General features: G+C 52.3%; 1 pseudogene across 1 annotated transcript; it reads right to left on the bottom strand.

Annotated features, from left to right (window-relative positions):
* Positions 1–4,398: 4,398 nt before the first annotated feature.
* On the bottom strand, positions 4,399–6,150 carry LOC309812206 (putative ATP-dependent RNA helicase DDX28; annotated as a pseudogene). Its single transcript has one exon. The product of its transcript is annotated as a putative ATP-dependent RNA helicase DDX28 (transcript).
* Positions 6,151–6,426: the final 276 nt, after the last annotated feature.

Below are 6,426 nucleotides of genomic sequence, written 5' to 3'. Positions count from 1 at the left end.
CTGGCTGAGGAAGGCTCAGACAGAACGACGCAGGTTCTAATCTGTGGTAGTGGGCAGTGGGGGGGGGGCGGGAGGGGTCACTGCAGGAAGAGGCATTCGCTGTCTTAGGCAGTTAAACCATTGCCCTGTCTTCAGAATGGTTCAGCCAGCAAGATTCTGTGGAGTCCGCCTCCTGGCACCATGCTACAATCGCCGGATTTTGGGTCTGGAGCAACCGAGATCTTCGTCTGACTCTTCCGGAGCGGGCTTTCTCTCGGGAGCATGTCTGGGAACTGGCTTCTCGGCTTCCGCCTTGGCTGGCGTGGCCAAAGGAGCATCCCCGAAGGCCCGGTAGCCACCAACCAGGCAGTATGTCTCCCCATGCCAGACCCCCTGCGTTTCTCCACACCCTCGGTTGAGGACATGGTAGTGACCAGGTGTAGGAGGAGAAACGGGAGTCATAGCTGCTGCAAAGAAAATCAGAGCTGATCCGTCACTTCTGCTGTACACAGTCTCCTGCCAGAATTTCCCTCTCTCATGTCTCTCCCAGTTTCTGGCTGAAGACCTTTAATCTACTTGACATCCAAAACACAGCCTTGGCCCATCACCTCTATGAGTCCCTGGAGAAGGGACACTGGCTGCAAAAGCAATTCCTAGAGCCTACGGTTGCATCAGGTGAGGTAGTCTCTTCACCGTTTCCAGGGAAAACTGTAGAACCCGAAAGAAATTGCAATCATGATCCTCTCCATCTCTCCTTTCCACAACAGAGAAAACATTTCTTGCAGTGTGTCACTTCTGAGGCTTTAATGGAAACGTCTTTCAAGTTTTGGAAAAAGATAACCTAATATAAATTGGTTAAGGACCCCTCCCACCTTGGCAACCCCTCTTGGGCCCCACTTATACTGCCTGTTACAACCACACTGAACTCTAGCCCTCTGATACTTTTATCTAGATTAGATCAAGGCCAAATACTGAGGCACAGTGATCAGGAGACTCAGAACCGGGTTCTGGGTACCAAGTGTAGGCTCACATCCACCCAGCCTCCTGGGACACCATCTGCTCAGCCCTCCAGTCTCACTAGCACTTCATCACCCCCCTTGGTTCTTCCGGTCTTCCCATGAATATGGCCCCACCCTCTCCCCTAGTACTCAGCAGCTCAGTATGAGATGTGTCTAAGGGGACCGATATAGATGTGTACATGACAGCACAGAGGTGCCTGGGTTTGAAGGTGCGGTTGAAGAGTGGCCCTCTTCCAACTGCTCCGTTTACCATCTGCCAACAAAAATGCGCTTGTCTTTTGCTAAGAGGCCAATCAGGAAAGGGTCTGAATGGAAGCATCCTGTAGCCCAAAGTGGAAGGCTACATTTATAAAGATAAGAAGCTTCCTGCACAGTAGTTCAGGGATGACATTTCACTTGTCCTCAGCAGTGAGCACTGTGGGACCCTGAAGGTGTCCCAGGTCACTGGTATTACTTACAGCTGGGAAAGTGCTGAGGTTTACGTAGTGGGCAAGCCCCACAGGAACATGTGGCAGCCAGGTGAGGTTGTGTGTACACCATGCCTCTTCTACAGATGCCCGGTCTCGGTGTACCTGCTGCACTGCCCAGCCAGGGAACAGAGCACAGGTTTGAGTAAATATAGACGATCCGGTCAGACATTCTCTCTCAGACAACCAAAGAGATTGGTATCTGGTGGAGATCTGGTAGGGAAGTTTCTCTGAGGGCAGCACGTTTCCATAGTTACGCTGCCATGGAAATTGTGAGAAGGCCTGTGAGGTCATCACTACCCAGTGAGGTCATAATAAGGAACCTGTGACTTGCGGTCAGGCTTCAGGAGGAGGGGCAGTTTTGTGGAGGAGAGCAGGGTGGAGGCAGAGGTACTCTGCCTGGTCCCTCACACCTGGGCTTCCTCACCCATGCCCTAGTCTAGTAGACATCCCATGTGGGGCGTGCAGGTGGGCTGGTACAGGAGGGCAAGAGAGACCCACATTCTGAAATTGGCTTGAGAGGCAAGATTAATGATAAGAGACAGCTAGGTTGTATGGCACTGACCCTAAGAAGCAGAGAATTGTGTGGACTGGGGAATCAGGGAAGGCTCCTTGGCAGTGGGCCTGAAGGGCAAGTGAGATTTGGACCTATGGGGAAGAGAGGGAAGACATTCCAGTTTGGAAGAATAAAAGCAAAGACACACTCTTCTCGACCTTGTCCTGCCCCAAATATAAATTCATAGAACCCTCACATTTTTACACCTGAGGGCTTAAGAAAACCAAGATGTTAAGGGGCCTACCCAGTGTTACACAGGTAGTGGAGAGGGGTTCTGCTCAATGGTTACGTTCATGTCGGGGCTCCGGATTTACAGCTGATAGGAATGTGAGGACAAGCTCATGCCATTTCAAACATTTCCAAGTGATACTGAGAGAGATGTTAAAGGTGCAAAATGAGGGTGCTGAATGACCTCACAAAGTGGGAATGGTGGGCCCATTTTAATATGAAATTCAAAACAAATTCATGACAAAAGGACATAATACAAAATGACAACATAATCATTACACTCCCCTCTCCCCTAGAAGTAAAAATCATTATAATCCTCTCTCCACCATGAAAGGAAGAGAGAAAGGCTCAGTAGCGGCCCCCATGAAAAACATGGTCAACACTGTGAAGAGGTGTTAGTAAGACGACTTGGTCCGACTCAGAGAAGGAAAGAGACAACTCTGCCCTTAGCCTGATCAGGCCCACAGGAAGGAACCACACTTGGGGCAGCCTTTGATAGTGTGGCAATGAGAGAGAACCTTCTTTAGGAGGGGACTCCCTGTTGCCAACCTTGAAAAAGCAAAGATGGGACCTTCGTTTACTGGGGCTGTTGCAGAGGGGATGTGCCCATGAGGTAGAGACTGCTTGGACTACCCTTTTAGAGGGTGGGCCACCCTGGTTGAGAACCACAGCACCTTCTATCCCTAAACTGCTTGAATCAGTGGGTGCCCGTTAGGACAGACGAAGTCAGGCCTCATTGGAGCAGACTGCCTTTGGGAGTGGTAGAAGGTAAATGTGAAGGGGAATGCTTGCTCTGGCGGAGGTTTGTCACGGCAGGTGGGCCAGCATGAGACCATTCAGAATCTCCAAGCCTCCGGAGATTACTTGGCTGGGAGCATCCCTCTGATGTGGTGTGGGGACTCCTACCTTAACAGGACCTGGCTGGGCATCTGGGGGAGGCAGAATAAACGGTTTATTAACTTAAGAGAGCGAGAGAATCACCTGGGGGGTTCCCCCAAACCACTTAAAAAGCCTTGTACCTGGATTCTTGAGCCAACCCTCAGAAAACTTATCTAGATCTGGAGTAGGGCTCAGGAAGCTGCACTTTTAATAAGCTTCCTGGGCAGTCCCACCACAGTGGTCCATGGATAGAGTGACCAAATTATTGTGTATTCTCGGTTGCTTTTGGGAGTCAAAAGTGGTCAATATTAAAAACTGGAGCAGGCATACGTATAAACAGGGAATATTCAAGGCAAGCAGAGGTGTATAGTTATTCTACGCATGAATCAGATTTGAGAAAAGCTAGCCTGGTGGTTAAAGAACACAACCCTGAGGACAGACAGACCAGATTGTTTCCTACTTACTTGTGTGATTTTGACCAAGTTCTTTTATCCTTCTGACTGTTTCTTCATATGGAAAAGAGCTATGACTGTACATTTAGCACAATATTCTCTTTCGGCAAAGGTTGCTCTGGGTCCATTTGTGTTCTCTGCAACTTAACCCTTTCCAGTGTGCAAGCATTTTTAAGTTGTTTGGTGAAGTATTACATTTGACTTTCAACAGTTCATTACTTTGGGCAAAGCTTATATAATGCTGCAGAGACTAGAACCTATGCAGAGATAGTGAGAGGATGTTATAAGCTTATTCTGCCGGTTTGTAAAAAAGATTGACCTTTTCTCCTCTTCCTCCACCTGCCACCAAGAGATGAGAAAGAAGGCAGAGCCTGGAAATACACACCAAGCAATACTTCGGTGTCAGTTTGCCTTTTAGTTCTCTGCCAGTACTTCCCAGAGAGATTTCACCAAAAGTGCCTAAGCTTGCCATGGCCATTGTTGTGAAGAAGATTTCTCTCTATTGCTAGTCACATCCCCTTTTCCTTCTCCTGGGGGCTTAATGGATGTTTGGGGCAGGAAACAAAATCTAAACTAAAACATCAATTGAAAGAGCCTTCGTCCTAAGTGTGGTAGTTTGGAGTGTGAATCTTCTCAGAGTCTACTGAATTCTGCCGCAGTGGAAACTGTTATTAAGGGGCACCCATAGAAACATAGCTTATTGTTAGAAACCGTGACATAATACAGAGCCAAGATCGACATTATTCTTCACGTGAAAGACTACAGAGAGCCGAGCTCAGTAGTTCACCCTCCAGTGTTGGCCAGCAACTTACCTTTTGAAGCCAGACAGCAGCCCGGGTCTTCAGAAGGTGACTAGGCAGCCCAGAGCACCCCACTGACAAGTGTGCTCACCCGTCCAGCACAGAGGGAAAGGTCCCTGTTATGGCATCATATATAAGCCTGCTGCAATAAGGTTTGCTGGTGCAAAGGCTCTCTCACTGAGGACCCCAGTCCTGGAAGGCTTCTCCTCTGGCAAGCTGCCAGTTCAATCTTCTGAGCCAGGCTCACGTCCCTGGGATGGGTCGCAAAGCTGACGATGGTGCCTGGCACCTCGCTCCCCACCCGGCCCACCCTCCCTGCTCTGTGGATGTAGTCTTGCTGTGTAGGAGGGAAATCATAATTGATGACTAGCTCCACCTGGGTGCTGTCCAGGCCCTGAGAGGTGATGTCTGTGCAGAGAAGAATGCCTCGGGAGCCCTTCTGGAAGGACTGGAAGATGCCTGCTTTCATTGAGGCAGGCATCTGTCCCTGCAGTCTTAAGTGTTGGATTTTGTGGTCATCCAGAATATATACCCCAGCCAGTTCACTGTGCTGTAGCAATTACAGAACACCAGAACAGTTCCTGCGGGGCCAGTCCTATATGCTCTGTCATGCTGCCTGAGGATCTGCACCAACCCAGTCACCTTCTCTGTTCCCTTCGGCCTCATGAATATCTGTCTGACATGAGGCATGATGCAGTGGAGCTTGTCACTGGTAACGGGGGTTAGAGAGTCTAAGCTGGCAACTTTACTCAGCAGCTGGCCTACAGCTTCGGGAAATGTGGGCCCCACCAGCACTAAGTGACCTTTCGGATTGAACGGTCTTGTAAGTCAGCTGGGCCTTCTGCTATATGGCTCCCCTCCAAGATGTAATCCACCAGTTCTAGGAAGCTTTCATCCAACAGCATGTGTGCATCATCCAACACCAAGAAGGAGAGCTGCTCCAGGCTGATCAGTTGAGTTTTCAGGGCCTTCCACAGAGCCCCTGGAGTGGCCACCAGAATATCTGCTGGAGGTTGTTTGGACAGTTGCAGCCTGATCCTCCTCATGCCATGGCCTCCCCCTAACCCCCGCACCTGGAGGTCCAAGGAGCTGCCCAAGGGCTGGGCCACGGCCCGCACCAGTTCGGCTAATTCTCGAGAAGGCACAAGAACCAGGCCTCGAGGAGCAGGGATATGACAGGGGTCCAGGCTTGGCTGGCCCAAGAGCCGTTGAAAGAGAGGTAGCATGTAGCTGTGAGATTTGCCACTGCCGGTTTCTGCGGCGCAGAGGATGTGGCGGCCGCGAAGGAGTTGGGGAATGGTACTTCACTGCACGGTTGTGGGCCGACCAACTTCGGGAGCAGCCTCTTGTAGTGCGCTCAGAACGCGGAGCTCCAGACCCAGTTAGGTGCAGCTGCCCTTGGGCGAGAATTTCCGCAGCACTGGAGCCTCATGTTGCGCGCGCTCGGTGGAGAAATGGTCCGCGTGGGCGCGCCGATTCCTCCAGCCGTGCGAAGCGAGTGGTGCGGGTTCCAAGGGCCCAGCGTGAGGTGTGCCGGCTGGTTCAACTCCAGTCGCCGCGCTGACAACAGCAAAGGCCCAGGTCGCGCCAGCACCGGCCGCGGGGGCCCCGCTGCCCGCTCTGCCGCTCTTCCTGCCGCCGCTGTAGAGCCCGCGGGATGCGCACCATGGGCAGGGGCTCGTTGGGACCGCAGACCGTCAGGTCCCCGGGAGGCGCCAGAAGCAACCGAGCCGCGAGCGACCACAGCCGCAGCCAGCGTGCCAGAGCCATACTTCGCTTGCTGCGGAAGAGGCACACGACAGTGACGTCACGGGCGCGCCAAGGCCTCGCGGACGGTGGCCGGCACGGCTCAGTAAGGCCCGCGGAATTGGCGAACTGTGTGGAAGGAGCGGGATCTGTAGAGCTCAGCAGCGGCGAGGTCGGTAGGTCCGAACCGGGGATGGTGACTCCAGACCCCGGCCAACCTTGGGGAAGGGTGCGCGATGGAGGCAGGACCGGGGTCCGGCGATGCGCGGCGATGGGGCCCTGGCATTACGAACCAGGAGG

Source organism: Mesoplodon mirus, assembly GCF_964341445.2.
Source record: "Mesoplodon mirus genome assembly, chromosome: 11".
Lineage (NCBI taxonomy): Eukaryota > Metazoa > Chordata > Mammalia > Artiodactyla > Ziphiidae > Mesoplodon > Mesoplodon mirus.
The sequence above is the reverse complement of the archived record's forward strand: the minus strand, read 5'-3'. Positions and strand labels throughout refer to the sequence as shown.